Source organism: Tenrec ecaudatus, chromosome 2, assembly GCF_050624435.1.
Source record: "Tenrec ecaudatus isolate mTenEca1 chromosome 2, mTenEca1.hap1, whole genome shotgun sequence".
NCBI lineage: Eukaryota > Metazoa > Chordata > Mammalia > Afrosoricida > Tenrecidae > Tenrec > Tenrec ecaudatus.
Window position 1 is genome coordinate 136,081,439 of NC_134531.1, and position 18,298 is coordinate 136,099,736.

Below are 18,298 nucleotides of genomic sequence, written 5' to 3' on the forward strand. Positions count from 1 at the left end.
GTTCCTGGGAGGGAGGGTGGATGAGGGAGGGGAAAAGGAGAGCTGATATCAAAAAGTTCAAGAAGAAAAAAAAATGTTTTGAAACTGACTATAGTAGCAATGTATAATTATGCTGGATCTATTTGAATTTTGGAATGTTATGACATCTGTTAAGAGCTCCCAATAAAATGATTAATAATTTTTTAATGTCAGCCATTGAACCAACCAGCTGCTCCTGGAGAGGAAGGAGTGACAATATGTTTCTGTAAATATTGCAGCTTTAGAGACTTTCTTTATACGCAATTCTCTATCCTATAGAGGTGCTGAGTTGCACTGATTCAATGGTAAAGAGTTTGAGACTTCTGGCAAGATGGCGACTGAGTAACACACACCAGAGGAAGTCTGCAGACATCAGCACAGGAGAGTCACTGAGAGGGAAATTCCACATTGTTGGGTCACAGGTGGAGCATCATAAAGAGAAGTTGACACAGATCCATAGGTTTTAAGGAGCTGTGGGCTTTTAACTTACCACAGTGGAAGCCCGTTAGGCCCGCTAAGGCTTAACCTTAACTCTGCCACAGTCTAGACAAAAGCCAGACTCCTATGCCAACCCAAGAGCTTTATTTCAACGCAGCTACAGCTTGCCGCCCCCTCAGGGCACCTCAGCCCCATGGTCAGGCAATCAGTGGCTCAGGTATACCATTACTTTTGTTTCTCTCTCTCCTCTCTTTTCCCCCACAGTCTCAGTGGGCTCAGTTTTTGTTTTGTTTTGTTTTTCTCCTCTGTTTCTTTTCACACAGCACTGCCAGCCTCCAGGCCACACCCCTTCACCTAGGGCAATTACACCTGCCCTCCACCCAGCTTGGGGAGCTCCGCCCTCTGCAGAGTAACACGCAGCTGGGGAAATCCCGCCTACCTTCCACCTCAGGGAACTCAGGCATACTTTATAAGGTTCTTTAAGTGACTGGGGGACATCCCACTGCTGCTCTTTGTAACACAGAGCTGGGAAATCCAGCCCAGCTTCCACTGCAGGGGAACTCATGCCTACCCTCCAAGGCCCTCTAAGCAGCTTGGGGAAGTCTCCCCTACTCTTTAAGGTGCTCCACCAGACTGGGGAACCTCTTTGTCTTCAATTTCTTCATTCCCCCTGGATCATCATTTTCTGCTTACACTCAAAATTCTGGTTATTTTCTGATCTTCTTCAAGCATTTCCTTGAATGTTATTTCCTTGGCAAAGTCTACTTTGACTTCCAATTTAAAATGCCAATCCTCTCCACTCTTTTATTTTTATTAATCCTGCTCTATTTTTCTCTTTAGTACTATTCTCTTTCTCCCTATGTATAAATACCAAGGGGCTTCAAAATGTTTGTGAAGAAATAGAATTGAGAGATAATAGCATATGATCCAGCAGTATTTCTGCTAAGTATATGTCCTAAAGAAGAAAGAGACATAACATGAATACACATGTGCATTCCTATATTCATGGCAACATTTTTCACAATAGCAAGAAAGTGGAAAGTATGGCAGACCAGTAGAATAATTGCTGAAGGAACTTTGGTACATACACACCAGGGAATACTATGCATGGTTAAAAAACATTGATGGAACTAGGAAGCACCTCACCACATGAATGGACCTGGAGAACATTAGGCTGAGTGAAGTTAGCAATCACAAATGGACACACATTGTATGAGCCCACTACTATAAGGACAAACACCAAGACAAAGATAGGCATTTGTTCTATAAGCATTTGTAATCACGAATCCAGTCTCCCAAACAACCAAACAATGTGGTGGTGTGTCTTGTCTAATGCTTACAAACCATTTACTGTTCCCTTAATTGTACATCTTTAAACTACTACTTCAGAGGAGGCCTAGCCTCAACTGAAGTCAATTTTTTATTTAGGGGCAGAAGGACAGGACCAAATAGATCCTTCCAGATCACATTGTCCCATGGTCACCCCAAATTACCATGCATTCCTATAATGGTGATCAGTGAATTTCAGTGGGAATTCATGATGGAGGAGGGGATGAGAGGACTGTCTCAGAGAAGGAAATTTCATTTCTGTTGGTGGGTAAGCCAAGGAGAGGGGGAAATGCCTAACATTACTTATATAGATTACTGAGATAGTTAACATTAATTTGCCAACATGGCTAATGAGCACATGTGGGATTAATTGAAGGGCAGAGATAAATGGCTCAGCGAGCCTCGCCTTTCTTGTCTCTTGCTCTTTGATCATCGGACCAGTGTGCGGCTGCCTTGCTTGTTCTGGGCCTCACTTTGCAAGCTACACTGCCTGTGGGACGCCTAACTCGTGTACTGTGTCTCTGTAATTTGAAGTTCCTTCAAGACCTGCTTTGCCACACTAATGGAAGGTACATCTCTTGAGCTGGGGACTGTCAGACCCTGCATCTGGCTGACTCTTGGTGACCTGCCTAACTTGCTGTTTGCTGCTTGTGGCTGGATAACCTGAATTGCTCTACAGAGGACTACCCGGCAGGCGGCCCTCAAGATTTGAAGGACTGCCAGTGTCTTACAGCTGTCTCACAGGAGTGAGTTGCACTGGGCCATTTGTACTGCTCTATAGATTAATGGTTCATTTCTTATGTTATATGTCTATCTATATATCTATGTATATAATTACTAACACTCTGGTTTTGTTTCTCTAGAGAACCCTGTCTAACATAACTACCAGTGGGAGAATCTGCCCAGTATTATTCTTGCTAATCATACATTTCTGACAAACTTTTTTTCAGCCCTTGATGATATCTGCCTGCTATAGAGCCTACTGGATTTTAGATTTTGTGTTTTTTAGGATGCAGCTTTTTTTTCTTTTTTGAGTGAGATGAATTTTTAAAATCATTTTATTGGGGATTCAGATAACTCTTATCTCAATCCATACATGCATCCATTGTGTAAAGCACATTTGTTGCCATCATCATTCTCAAAACATTTGCTTTCTATTTGAGCCCTTGGTATCAGCTCCTCATTTATCCCCCTTCCCTCTCTAACACCCCCTACCTTATGGACCCTTGATAATTTATAAATTATTATTATTTTGTCATATCTTACATTGTCCAATCTCTCCCTTTATCCACTTTTCTGTTGTCAATCCTCCAGGGAGGAGGTTATATGTAACTCATTGTAATTGGTTCCACCTTTCCATCCCACCTTTCCTCTACTCTCCTGGTATCGCCATTCTCACCACTGGTCCTGAAGGGACCATCTGTCTTGGATTCTCTGTGTTTCCAGTTCCTATCTGCACCAATGTACATCCTCTGGTCTATCCAGATTTGTAAGGTAGAATTGGGATCATGATAGTGGGGGGAGGGGGGAGGAAGCATTTAGGAACTAGAGGAAAGTTGTATTTTTTATCATTGTTACATCGCACCCTGACTGGCTCATCTCTTCCCTGTGATCCTTCCTTAAGGGGATGTCCAGGTGCCTACAGATGGGCTTTGGGTCTCCACTCTGCACTCCCTTCATTCACAATGATATGATTTTTTTGTTCTTTGATGTCTGATACCTGAGGATGCAGCTTTCTTTATGGATCGCAGCAGAGTCATGTCATTTGGAAACTCCACTAAGGAGACTGGACTTTACCTGAAACACACCTTGTTGCAAGTTAAAAGAACTAAAACACTCCTTTGGACTGAAAGCTGAAACACCCTAGTTTGAGAAGAAGCAGATGACTGCTAACCCAAGGTTGTAGATTTGGAAATCAGTGGACTTCGGTTCATATCTCTTGTTTTTGAAGTTGTTCAATAATTGGCAACTTAAGACTTGCTTTTTTTCTTTTTCCCCCATATGTTTTCCATACACTTCATATTTTCTTTTTCTTTTTTTCCCCATATGTTTGAAATGAACTTGTTTGTCACAAAATATACCTAGTCTGTTTCAATTTTACTTTTCCTCCTTTTTTTAAACCACTTAAACCAATATTTAGGGGTAAGGAATCTGAAGAGATTTTTTAAAGACGTATGTGAGGGCACAAAACAAATTTTTTTCCAAAGTTCTGTATTTAAATTTTCTTTTTTACAAAACAACCTTGTCACCTTCAAAGTTCTCTCCATTACACGTAATACATTTGCCAAATCTCAGGTTTCCTTTCATGTTCCTCTTCATTTGCGTAAACAAAAAGAAGTTGCATTGAGCGAGGTCAGGTAAGTCAGGTGCTTGAGGCAAGAGAGGCATGCTGTTTTTGCCAAAAAACTGAAGCTCTGAGATGGCTGCATGAGCAGGTGCATTGTCATGCTGGTAAAAACAATCCCTGTCTGACACAAATCAGGCTTTCCTTTTTTGCTGCACACTGTTACCCAATCTTTTCAGAAAGTCTAAATAGAAAGTCTGACCTGGTGGAATGAATTCCAAATGCATCACGGGTCAAAATTTTCTTCTGTTCAGGAAGTTGATGGAAGTCCAGAGCACAGTTTGTCATCAATTAACATTTCACATTTTTTTGATACGAGAAAATCACTCATACTCTTGAGTTTTTCCCATAGCGCTGTCCTCGTAAGCTGTGTTCAATATCACAACAGTTTCTGCATCATTTTTCATAGGAGGAAAGAAAATTTTACAGCAGCATGCTGTTCTCTTAAATCAACCATCACAAAAAATGAAGTTCCAGAGAAACTGCTTTTACAAAAAAAATTCACAGCGACCAGAGAGAACCTAGCCAGGCGCTGCCACTGGGTGATTTAACTCAGTGAGTTGCTTGATGCTCGCCTAGAGGGGGAAAATGCATACTACGTAATCTCTGGCCAGGGGAGCTTTTTTCTGTTTTTCTTTTGGGGGGATACCCCCTGTGCACTATAAATAGTTACACAACCTATCTCAACAAGTGAAATCAACAATGGTATCCTGTTACCCCTTCCATAAATACAGTTCTCTGTATTCTTGCTATTTTCATACTTTCTTTGCTTTTTGTGCTGATCTTAGTCTTATAGATCTAGTTTTACCTTTAATGAATGAGAATGATTGAAATTTTTGCCTTGGGCCTAACCCTCATCATTTTTTTAAATAGTTAATGTTCAGTTACTTAAATATTTAACCTGTGTAAGTGAATATCCCATGTATTTTAGTCTAAATACTTTCCTATATGTGTGTTTTTCTTTTTCATTATTATTATTATTAGTTGGGATTTAATACATATAGCATATCATCCAAATTTCAATCAAGTCAAGGAGAATGTACAATGGCTGCCGCTATCAGTTTCAAAACATTCTTTTTCTACATGGACTCCTTGACATCGTCTCCCTTGTGCCTCACCTCCACCACTGTACCCCCTCCCCCAAACCCCTTATTCCACTTGCTGTCCCTCTAGGTTCGTTGATCCTAAGTTTCATATACTGAAAAACACATTTTCCTTTTCTTAATAGTACTTTAAAATCTATTTCATTGGCTAGATGAATGATATCATTAGTAGAATTACCAAATCTTTTGTGGAGGTTACTTAAATTATTACACCAAGCTGATGATACTGCCTCTAAAGCAGACCGGGAATAAATATAAACTTTAGATAAACAAATGGATTTTGAGTTCATATTTAATTGTAAGCCCTAAACTAAGAACAATTAATTCTTACAATGTGGCCCTGTTCTATACTTGCCCTCATGATGAGATTGCTGATGATCTAAGTACAATAGGAAAATGTGGCAAAGTAATCAGATGGTCCCTAGCTATCAGAAAGATTAGCATTTGGGGTCTCAAAGGTTTGTCTCAAAACAAGCAGCCTTCAGAGTGAGCTGTCAGCTAAGTCCACATGAACAAGCACACCCGCCTGTGTGACCCAAAGACTGTAAATAACAAAGTCCAAGACCAGAGGAGGGAATTGTATTATAAATTAAAATTTGAGTACCTGTTTTACTTTGTTTGGGGTATTATTATTATTAAAATATAAATTCCAGAATAGGTAATCCATAGAGATATTAACTAGATTAATAGTTCCTTAGGGTTATGGCAGCAAGTTTGGTTCTTTGATTTTTTTTTTTTTGGAGGCATGGCAAGGGAAGTTAGAGATAGTGAGAAGCTAATAACAATGGGTACAAGAATAAATAAAATGTTCTAAAATTGATGGGGTGATGGTTGCATAACTCTTTAATATATTTAAATATTGAAATCTATGGTATATGAACTATATGACAATAAAACTATTTAAGAAAGAAAGAAAAGGTGCTCGCTTCGGCAGCACATATACTAAAATTGGAACGATACAGAGAAGATTAGCATGGCCCCTGCGCACACATGACACGCAAATTCGTGAAGCGTTCCATATTTAAAGAAAGAAAAGAAAATTTTTCCATAAAACTTTGGAAGCCCCTTTGAATATTTATTTGCATATTCCTGTTTTTGTTTTGTTTTCATTGTCTCACCATTTTCCATTCAGTAGGCACTCAATAAATATTCCACAAATAAATAGATGATAGTATACTTTTCATTCGTCTGATCAAACGAGAGCATGGTATCTCATTAGCTATCTGAATTTTATTTTGGATTTGTATCCTTCCATGCATATATCCCTCACTGCCATCGAATCCTCTGATGTATAGCCATCCTATAAAATAGGGTAGAACTGTACCCCTGTGAATTTTTATATAAGTAGAAAGCCTCATCTTTCTCCTGTATAGTATAATGGTATATAGTAAATAATATACTAGTATTTACTCATTGGTATGCATTTACTTCATATAAGTTATTATTTTCATTGTAAAATCTAAAAAATGAATGATACCTATGGAGAAATGTCCCAAAAATTAAGTCCGATTTTAGATTATTTTCCCACTTCTTTAGTATTACCCAATCCTAAACGATAATAGTTGGGATAAATGAGCAGAAGTGTGTTCTTTCACTTCTTTGACATTTCTGCTTGCTTGTGACAGTCTGAATAAGTTGTCTTCTGAAATCAATATCTGAGAATTGTAAGACCTAATTTTTTTATGGCTTCTCGCTAGAAAATGACTACAAGTGTTTGCGAGAAGTTTATAGATTTTTCTTTTCCCTAAAGTTTCGGGGCTCATTTCTTGGAAACAGCTTTCATCTCCTCTGACTTTCACTGCAATGCTAATAGAAAAAAAAATGATTCCATTTACGGAATCAGCCAGCAGGCAAGGTCACCTTCATGGGTGGACAAACTGCAGTTTCTCAGTATTCTGCTCTCACATTTGGTTTAATGTTCTGCTATCACTGTCTTTAAATTCATAATGCTTTTTTAACAAGAAGCCTCGCATTTCCACTTTTTTACTGAGAACTACAAATTATGTAGCCTTCTTGAGCTTAGAGTGTGATCATTTAAAAAACAAGGACTCTTGATAAAACCAGAGAGATTCTGATGTCAATATAAAGTCAAAGTTCCTAAATTATCAAGGGTTCGTGAAGGGGAGGAAGGGAGCAGGGAAGAAGGGGGAAAATGATGAGCTGATACCAAGGGCTCAAATAGAAAGCAAATGTTTTGAGAATGATGGTGGCAACAAATATACAAATGTGCTTAACACAATGGGTGTATGTATGGAATGTGATAAGTTGCATGACCCCCCCCCCAATAAAGTGATTTACAAAATAATAATAAAAAAATAAAGTCAACGTTCCTGATAAGTTGACCCTGAGTTTCTGGTTTGCCCCAGGAAGGTCACACATAATGCCGATTCTTGAGAAAGTAGGCTTTGACCTTGGGGCAGATATTCTGGAACTGTCTGAGTTGGATTTCCTGCTACCCAGACCCAGATCTGTTGTATATGTCTTAGTAGAAACCGCCGCTAGATCTCAACAACAACACTGGGATCCAGAAAACAATAGAAAGATAGCTTCCATGTGCTGATAGGCACTAGCTGATTAGAATGAAATAATTTCCCATTGTTTTCAGTGACGATCATGAAGCCGACCACTAAAGGATGAAAACACTTAGACCAACCAATAGGAAGCTGATGTGGCCTTAATAATGTCAACCTTTAAAGCAAAAAGCACCACTAGAGATAGAGACACGCTGTAATGATAAAAGATCTAAGTTAAATTAACTAGGAAGATACCACTATTTCACATTATCAAGAAACTTTAAAATGCAAACATTGACATCACCACAACTGTAAGTAGACAAAATTATAATTATACCAAAAACTCACGAAGTCGTTTCTGACTCACAGTGACCCTAAGGAACAGAGCAGAACTGCCCCTGTTGGCTTCCGAGGCTGCAAATCTTCAGCAAAAAGCCTCAGCTGGTGGGTTTGAACTACTGACCTTGCAGTTTGTAGCCCAAAAACATAATTCACTATGCCATCAGAGTTCCTATTAAAATTATAATGGTGATCTAAATCCACTAAGCAGACACAAAAACTCAGAAAAATATATAGGTGATTTAAACTACATGATTAACAATGTATATGTGGAGACTACTCTATCTACAACCTCAGAAAACAATAATAACATTTAATTCAAGTACACAAAGAACATTTTCAAATCTATGGCATGGACTGGGCATAAGACAAGTCCTTTCAAATCTCAAAAGACTGTAAGCAAACCGTATATTTTCAGGTCACTGTGGAATTAAATAAGAAATGAATAATTAAAACATAAGGAGAAAGTTGACATATTTTGAAAATGTTACAGCATCCTAATCCATGAATCAAGGACCAATAGGTAACATCATAACAAACAAAAATTCAAAGTTGCCAAGGATTTCATCTTGTTTGCATTCACAATCAATATTCATGGAAACAGCAGGGAAGAGATCAAACAATGCATTGCATTAGGTAAATCTGTTGCGCAAGACCTCTTTGAAGCTTGTAAAGCAAGGATTTTACTTTGAGGACTAAGGTGTGTCTGACCCAAGGCATGATATTTTCCATTGCATAATATGCATGTGAAAATTGAACATTGAATAAGGAAGACAAAAGAAAAATCAGTACATTTAAACTATGGTATCAGCAAAAAATATTGAAAGTACTATGGACTGCCAAATAACTAACAGATCTGCCTTGAAAATAAAACCATAATGCTCCTTAGAGACAAGGATGGTGAGCCTTGGTCTCATATTCTTTGGACATGTTGTCAGGATAGAGCAGTCATCAGGCTTGGTAAAGTGGAGGGCAGTGAAAAAGAGGAAGGCCCTCAGGAGATGGACTGACACAGTGGCTGCAGCAATGTGCTCAAACCTAAGAACAATTGTGTGGACGGCACAGGACCAGGCAGTGTTTCTGTCTGTTGTACATCAGGTCACTGTGAGTCAGGACTGACTGGATAGCATCTAAGAATAACAACAACAATAAGGAATAAATTATAATGGAAATAGAAAATATCTTAAGTGAGTGATAAGCATAAAATTCATATAGATGCTTGTAAGATGGAATGTAGGCAGTGATTAGAGGTAAATATGCACCTTCAATGTACATATTTGAAAATAAGAAAGGAAAAATTTAATGAGCTAAGTATCAAAACAATGACTTAGTAAAAAAACAAAAAAACATTAAAACCAAGAAGAGTAAAAACACAGAGATAATAAATATGAGAACAAAAGGAATGAAATAATAAACATTGACTAGAATTGGTCAAGAAAGTAGAGTACCTTCTTTGAAAAGGAAAACAAAATTGATAATAATCTGTTAAGAGTGATTTTAGAAAGAAACATGCTTTTAAAAGGAAGGCATAACTACTGATTCTATAGGTAATAAAAAATAAGAAAATATTGTAAATAATTTGATAGCAATGCATTTAAAAATTTTATGAAAATTTCCTTTAAAATTACCATTTAATATACAAAAATAAATTGAAAATATTGTATTGTCATGACTATTAAAGAAATTGATTCTCTGACTTTAAACCTTGCCACAAAGAAAGCGCCAAGTCTAAAAGGCTTGCCAGGTAATGCCAATCTTATACAAACTTTTCCTCAGAATAGAAAAAGGATAAATATCCTTTAGTATAGTTTAGATTAGCAAGGAAATGAAACCAAAGTCTAACAGATAATGCAAGAAAGAAGTAAGTAAGAAATAATACTAATGAAAATGTATGGCAAGGATTCTAAGCAAAATATTAGCCAAGTAAAACAAGAGTATATAAAAAAGCATAATATATTATGAAAATTCACTCTAGGAAAGTAAAGTAATTTTAACCTTAAAACACCAGACTAGTTAAAGGATAAATTATTCAATGAGCATAAAGTCATATGATCATTTGGATAGATGTAAAAAAAAATCAATTAGTAACACTTAACATTCATTAACCATTAAAAATGAACTTCAGCAAGCTAGAACTTTCTTTATCTGATAAAGAAATCTACACAGAAATCATAGAAAATGCTACATGATGGTGATAACTGAAAGGATTTTAAATCTATGTGCATATATTCATAGGTTTAGCATTAAGATAGCAGATGGACATTGGACCTCTACTCAAGTACTCCTTCAAGGAAAGAACACTTTGTTCTATTAAACTGGCATTCCATGATGCTCACCTTCTCAACATGATCACTGAAGACAAAGCGGTTGCATAAGCAAAATGTGAAGAAAGCTGATGGTGCCTGGCTATCAAAAGATATAGCATCTGGGGTCTTAAAGGCTTGAAGATAAATAAGCAGCCATCTAGCTGAGAAGCAACAAAGCCCACATGGAAGAAGTACATCAGTCTGTGTGATCACGAGGTGTGGATAAAAGCCCACATGGAAGAAGCACATCAGTCTGTGTGATCACGAGGTGTGGATAGGATCAGATATCAGGCTTCAAATAACAAACAAACAAACAAAAACATACCATTGCGAATGAGGGGGAGTGTAGAGTGGAGACCCAAAGCCCATCTGTAGGCAACTAGACATCCCCTTATAGAGGGTCTCAGGGAGGAGATGAGTCAGTCAAGGTGCTTTTATAGCACCAATGAATCGTACAACTTTCATTTAGTTCTTTAGTTCTTTAATGCTTCCTCCCCACCACTGTCATGACCCCAATTCTACCTTACAAATCCAGCTAGACCAGAGGATGTACACTGGTACAGATCAGAGCTGGAAACACAGGAAATCCCGGACAGATAAACCCATCTGGACCAATATCAAGAGTAGCTATAATAGGAGGGTAAGGGAAAGGTGGGGAGAAAGAGGGAACTGATCACAATGATTTACATATAACCCTGGGGGACAGACAACAGAAAAGTGGGTGAAGGGAGACATCGGACACTTTAAGACATGAAAAAATAATCATAATTTATAAATTATTAAGGGTTCATGAGGGAGGGAGGGTGGGAGGAAGGATGGGGAAAATGAGGAGCTGATACCAAGGGTTCAAGTAGAAAGAAAATGTTTTGAGAATGATAAGAGCAACAAATGCACAAATGTGCTTGACTCAATGGATGGATGGATAGATTGTAATAATAGTTATATGAGCCCCCAATAAAATGATTTTTTTTAATCCAGGGGTGGTGGTGGAAATGATTTTTTTTTTAAAAACGAATGAGATCAAGATAAGGATTGCTATTTACTGATGTCCTATGTATTCATCATTCTAACGGTGATTGGGGTTTTGTTGTTGTTGTTAAGTGCTATCCAGTCGGTTCCAACTACTAGTAACCTTTTGCCTAACAGAACAGAACAGGCTCCAGCCTGCACCAACATCACAATCACTGCTATACCTGAGTCAATGTTGTAGCCACTATGTCGGGTCGCTTCACGTAGGGCTTTCCTCTTTTCACTGATCTTGTATTTTACCAGACATGATGTCTTTCTCCATGTTTTGGGGCCCCTCTCAATAATATGTATATGAGACAGTCTCACCACACCCATTTCTTTCTTTTTAAAAATATTTTTGGGAGCTCTTATAACAATCCATACATTCATTGTGTCAAGCACATTTGTACATATGTTGCCATCCGCCTTTCAAAATATTTCCTTTCTACTTGAGTCCTTGGTATCAGCTCCTCATTTTTCCCCTCCCTCCCTCATGGGTCTTTGATAATTTATAAATTATTGTTTTCATATCTTATACTGCCCGCTGTCTCCCTTCATCCACATTTCTGTTATTCATCCCCCATGGAGGGACAGTTATACATCTATCATTGTGATAAGTTCCCCTCTTTCCCCCCACCTACCCCCTACCTTTATGGTATCGCTACTCCCATTGTTGTTCCTGAGGAGTTCATCTGTCCTGGATTCCCTGTGTCCAGAGCTCTGATCTTTACCAGTGTACATGATCTGGTTTAGCCGATGTGTAAGGTAAAATTGGGGTCATGATAGTTGGGGGGGTAGTAAGTATTAAAGAACTAGGGGAAACTTGCATGTTTTGTCGGTGCTATACTGAACACAGGCTGGCTCGTCCCTTCCTTGTGATCCTTCTGTGAGGGGATGTCCAGTTGTCTACAGATGGGCTTTAGGTCTCCACTCCAACCTCCCCCCCACCCCACCCCCATTCACAGTGATATGATTGTTTGTCCTGGGTCTTTTGGTGCATGAACCCTGATTCCTTTGACACCTCGTGATCACACAGGCTGGTGTCCTTCTTTCATGTGGGCTTTGCTGCTTCCCAGCTAGATGGCCACATTTTATCTTCAAGCCTTTAAAACCCCAGATGCTGTATCTTTTGATAGCCGGGCACCATACGCCTTCTTCACCGTATTTGCTTATGCACCCATTTTGATTTCAGAGATCATGTCAGAAATATGAGCATCACAGAACCATCCCCATTTCTTTTATTTTCAATCATTTTATTGGGGGCTATACAACTCTTATCACAATCCATGCATACATCCATCGTGTCAAGCACATTTGAACATTTGTTGCCCTCGTCATTCTCAAAACATTTTCTTTCTACTTGAGCCCTTGGTATCAGCTTTTAATTTTTCACCTCCCTCTCCCACCCTCCCTCTTTCATGAACCCTTGAAAATTTATAAATTATTATTTTGTCATATCTTACACTGTCTGATGTCTCCTTTAACCCACTTTTCTGTTGCCCTTCCCCCCGAGACAAGGTTAAATGTAGATCCTTGTAATTGGCTCCCCCTTTCCACAATACCCACCCGCCACCCTCTTGGTATCACCACTCTCACCACTGGTCCTGAAGGGATCATCTGTCCTAGATTCCCTGTGTTTCCAGTTCCCATATGTACCAGTGTACATCCTCTGGTCTAGCCAGATTTGTAAGGTAGAATTGGGATCATGATAGTGGGGGCTGGGGAGGAAGAATTTAGGAACTAGAGGAAAGTTGTATGTTTCATTGTTGCTACACTGCACCCTGACTGGCTTGTCTCCTCCTTGTGACCAGGATGTCACAAGGAGATGTCCAGTTGCCTACAGATGGGTCTTGGGTCCCCAATCTGCACGCCCCCCTCATTCAGTATGATTTGATTTTTTGTTCCTTGATGCCTGATACCTGATTCCTTTGACACATCATGATCACACAGGCTGATGTGCTTCTTCCATGTAGGCTTTGTTGCTTCTGAGCTAGATGGCCGCTTGTTTACCTGCAAGCCTTTAAGGTCATCCCCATTTCTAAGGAGCATTGTGAATGTACTTTGAAGGTTGATTTGTTTGTTCTTCTGGAAGTCCGCAGATTATTTACCAACACCATAATTCAACATTTCTTCTTTGGTCTTTCTTATTCATTGTCGATAAAGAAAGGAAAGAGAAATAACATATAAAGTGGAAATTCAAATGGCTATCAAACACCATTGAAAGCTTCAGTATGTCATTAGATATCATAGATACAAATCAAACCCACAAGGAGATACCATCTCATTCCCACCAGAATGGCTAAGATGAAGATATGTTGTTGTTGTTAGGTGCTCTCGAGGTAGCTTTGACTTATAGTGACCCTATGCACCACTGAACAAAGCACTGCATAGTCCTGTGCCATCCTCACAAATGTTCCTATGCTTGACCTCATTTATGCAGTCACTGTGTCGATCTATCCCATCCAGAGCCTTCCTCTTTTTCACTGCCCCTCTACTCTACCAAATATGATGGCCTTATTATGTGATGCTCATTTTCCTGACACGATCACAGAAGCAAAATAGGTACATAAGCAAGTGCCGTGAGGAAAGCTGATGGTGCCCAGCTATAAAAAGATACTGCATCTGGGGTCTTAAAGGCTTGAAGATAAATAAGCGGCCATCTAGCTCAGAAGCAACAAAACCCACATGGAAGAAGCACACCAGCCTGTGTGATCATAAGGTGTCAGTGGGATCAGGTATCAGACATTGAAGACGCAGAACAATCATAGCAATGTGAATGAGGGAGAGACCCAAAACCCACCTGTAGACAATTGAACATCTCCTTACAGAAGGGTCGCAGGAGTAGAAGAGCCAATCAGAGTGCAGTGTAGCACTCATGAAACAGGCAACTTTCCTCTAGTTCTTTAATTCTTCCCCTGCCCCCCCCCACTGCCATGACCCCAATTCTACCTTATAAATCAGGCTAGACCAGAGTATATACACTGGTACAGATAAGAGCTCTCGACACAGGGAATCCAGGACAGATAAACCCCTCAGGACCAATAATGGGAGTATTGACACCAGGAGGGTAAGGGGAAGGTGGGGGGAGAAAGGGGAAACCAATTACAATGATCACTATATAACCCCCTCGCAGGGAAAAGTGGATGAAAGGAGACATCATTCAGTGTAAAACATGAAAAAAAAATTAAAAATTTTAAATTATCAAGGATTCATAAGGGAGAGGGTGGGGGGGGGGGGGAAATGAGCTGATACCAAGAACTCAAGTAGAAAGAAAATGTTTTGAAAATGATGATGGCAACATATGTACAAATGAGCTTGACACAATGTATGGGTGGGTGGATTATGATAAGAGCTATATAAGCCCCAATAAAATGATCTTTAAAAATTATTTATATATATATATGATGGCCTTCTCCAGGGACTGGTCTTTCCTCACAACATGTCAAAGTATATAAGACAAAGTCATGCCATCCTTGTTTCCAAGGACCACTCTGGTTACTTCGTCCAATGAAGAACAGTTTGTCCTTGTAGCAGTCCGTGGTACTTTCAAAATTCTTCTCCAGCACCACCATTTAATGCGATCTATTCTTCTCTGGTTTTCCTTATTCAGCGCCCAAGTTTCACATGCATACAATGCCATGGAGAACACCATGGCTTGGGTCAGATGCACCTTATTCCTCAAAGTAACATCCTTGCTCTTCAATACTCTCAGGAGGTCTTGTGCAGCAGATTTATTAATGCAACTCCTCTGTTGACTCTTTTGACTGCTTTTCCCATGAGCATTGATTGTGGACACAAGCAAGACAAAACCCTTGACAACTTCAACTTTTTCTCCATTTACCATCACGTTGCTTACTGATTCAGTCGTGAGGATTTGGGTCTTCCTGACATTTAGCTGTGATTCACACTGAAGGTTACAATCCTTGATATTCATGAGCAAGTGCTCCAGGCCCTCCTCACCCTCGGCAAGCAAGGGTGTGTCATCTGCATTTTGAAAGTTGTTAATAAGCCTTCTTCCAGTTCTGATGCCGCACTCTTCTTCATATAAGCCAGCTTCCCTGACGGTTTGCTCAGCAGACAGCTTGACCAGTTATGGTGAGAGGATACCACCCGACACACACCCTCGCTGGTTTCAAACCATTGTTCTGTAGTCTTCCCTTGTGCTGTCCCCACAACTGCCTCTCGATCCATGTGCAAGTTCTGAATGAGCACAATGAGGCGTTCCAGCATGGGAATTCTCCTCAAGGCGACCCACCGTTTATGATGGGCCACGCGGTCTCACGCCTTTGCTTAGTCGATGCAACAGCTTAGTCAAAGTAATCATCTTTCTGATATCCTCTGCTTTTAGTCAAGATGCATCTGACATCAGCAACGATAGCTCTTGTTCCACATCTCATCCTCTTCCGATTCCAGCATGAACTTCTGGCAGCTCCCTGTCAATGTACTGCTGCAACTGTTGCTGGATGATTTTTACAAAATTTTACTTGTGTATGATGCCATTCTATAGTTTGAACTTTCTGCTGAGCATTCTATACTTTGGGCCACCTTTCTTTACAATGAGCACAAATATGGATCTCTTCCAGTCAGTTGGCCAAGTCGCTGTCTTCCAAATTCCTGGCCGAGAGGAGTGGGTGCTTCCAGTGCTGCTTCAGCTTTCTGAAACATTTCCATGGGTCTTCCATCAGTTTCTGGAGCCTTGTTTTGGGATAATGCATTCAGTGCTGTTTCAATTTCTTCTCTCAATACCATTGGTTCTTGCTCATATGCTACCTTCTGAAATGGTGGACAGTCAGCTAGTTCTTTTTGGTGTACTGCCTGAATTTATTTTCCATTTTCTCTCAATGCTTCCTGCATCATTCAATATTTTGCTTCTTGATTCCTTCTAAATTGTCGTTTGAGTCTTCAGGTTTTTTTCTTGAGTTCTTTCTGTATGTTATACTGAGCGTGTTCTTCCCTTTAGGTTTTCTAATTCTAGGTCCTTGCACATTTCATTACAGTATTTGGCTTTGTCTACTCAAGTTGCCCTTTGACATTTTCTATTCAGTTCCATGATTCCATCCTTTCTTCTACTTGCTTTGGCTCCTCTATGATTAATAGCAAGTTTCAGAGTCTTTTCTGATATCACTTTGATCTTTTTGTTGTTTCCTTTTTATTTTTTCAATTACAAATACATTTTATTTTATCCTTCTTAATACATTTATGGAAGTCCTTAGATGGCATAACCATGGTTAACATACTCAGCTGCTAACCAAAGTGCTGCCTAGTCAGAGGTTCCTCAGAAGAAAGGCCTTCCAAAACTCTTCCCAAAAAATCAGAGCACCGTCTTCTCTGACACACACAGCAGGTCACCATGAGTTGGAATCAACTGGGAAGCCCCGGGATCATAAATTTTCAGATAAGATGCACACCGGACACTTTTAAAATATAGCGCTATCAGATGGGTGTGGAGTGGTGGTACTGTCTATATACATACTTAAGAGCAAGGGCTTGGTTAGGATGAGAAGATTGTGCTCACAAAATGCTGTTCTGGTTAAATCTATGGCAATCTGCGCATTCACCGTCAGAAACATCCCTAAAGAACAGTCTGTTTCAGTTGGGACACACGTGCAGCCCTCACTTCAGGAGAGTAATCAAAGGAGGTAAGTTATGACGTAGACAAGTGACCTCATAAGTTGCTTCAAGAGGAGAAAGAAGTGACCGCACGGGTGTCTATCTGAGTCATTTAAGCCTCTGAGGCAAATAGAATGAGCATTCCCTACTCACACACTCTTGTGTTGTTATTTGCTGCCCTTTCTTCATGGATGATGGTCTTGCTGTCCTCCCACAGCTCATCAGGCCTTCTGTCATTAGTGTTCACTGTGTCAAATCTGTCCTTGAGATGCTCTTGAAATTCACATGGGATACACTCGAGGTCATCGTTTGGCTCCAGTGGACTTTTAGATTTTTTTGTTTTGTTTTATCCTGTACTTACCTATGAGCAATTGGTAGTCTGTTCCACAGTTGGATCCTGGTGTAGTTTTGGTTGCTGGGATTGAGCTTCTCCATCATGTCGTCCCACAAATATAGTCAATCTGATTTCTATGTATTCCAGCTCGGGAAGTTTCTGTGTATAGACACACTTCGTGTTGTTGAAAAATGTATTTACTATGAACAAGACATTGGTTTTGTAAAATTCCGACATGCTATCTCCAGCTTCATTTCTATCCCTAAGTCCATATTTTCCAACTACGGTTCCTTCCTTTTTGTTTCCAACGTTTTCATTCCAATCCCCAATAACTATTAATGCATCTTGGTTGAATGTTTGATCAATATCCAACTGAAGTCATTGGTAGAATTCTTCAGTTTCTTTATCACTAGCTTTTGTGGTTGGTGCATAAATTAGAATACTAGTTGTACTGATTAGACGTCCTTGAAGGCAGATAGACATCATGCAATCACAGTGTGGTACTTCACGATGCACTTAGTAAGATCCTTTCTGGCAACGAGTGCCACACCATTATTTCCAGCATAGTAAATCGTATGATTTTCTGATTCAAAATGGCCAATGCCAGTCCATTTCAGCTCACTGATGCCTAGGATATTGATCTTCATGTGTTCCACTTCATTTTTGACCACTCCCAATTTTCCAAAATTCATACTATTCACACTGCAAGTTCTGATCATTAGATTTTTGCAGCTGTTTCTCTTTACCTTGAGTGGTGTCTCATAAACAAAGGGAAATCCTGAAGGCTCCAATCCCACAGCTTTATCTGACTCCCTTCAACCTGGTTGACTCCCCTCCAAGAAATCTTCTGCTCTTCAGTCACATTTGGAGTGCTCTCAGATCTTAAGGGACAAACTGCTGGCAGTATCTCTGACAATATTCTGCTTACTTTTGTTTCGGATTTCAGTATTGAAAAA

At 39.5% G+C, this 18,298-nt stretch overlaps 1 non-coding gene across 1 annotated transcript; it reads left to right on the forward strand.

The window, feature by feature from the left end:
- Positions 1 to 6,150: 6,150 nt before the first annotated feature.
- LOC142441955 (U6 spliceosomal RNA) lies at positions 6,151 to 6,257 on the forward strand. The gene has a single exon (XR_012783231.1). It is a non-coding gene; the product is annotated as a U6 spliceosomal RNA (small nuclear RNA).
- Positions 6,258 to 18,298: the final 12,041 nt, after the last annotated feature.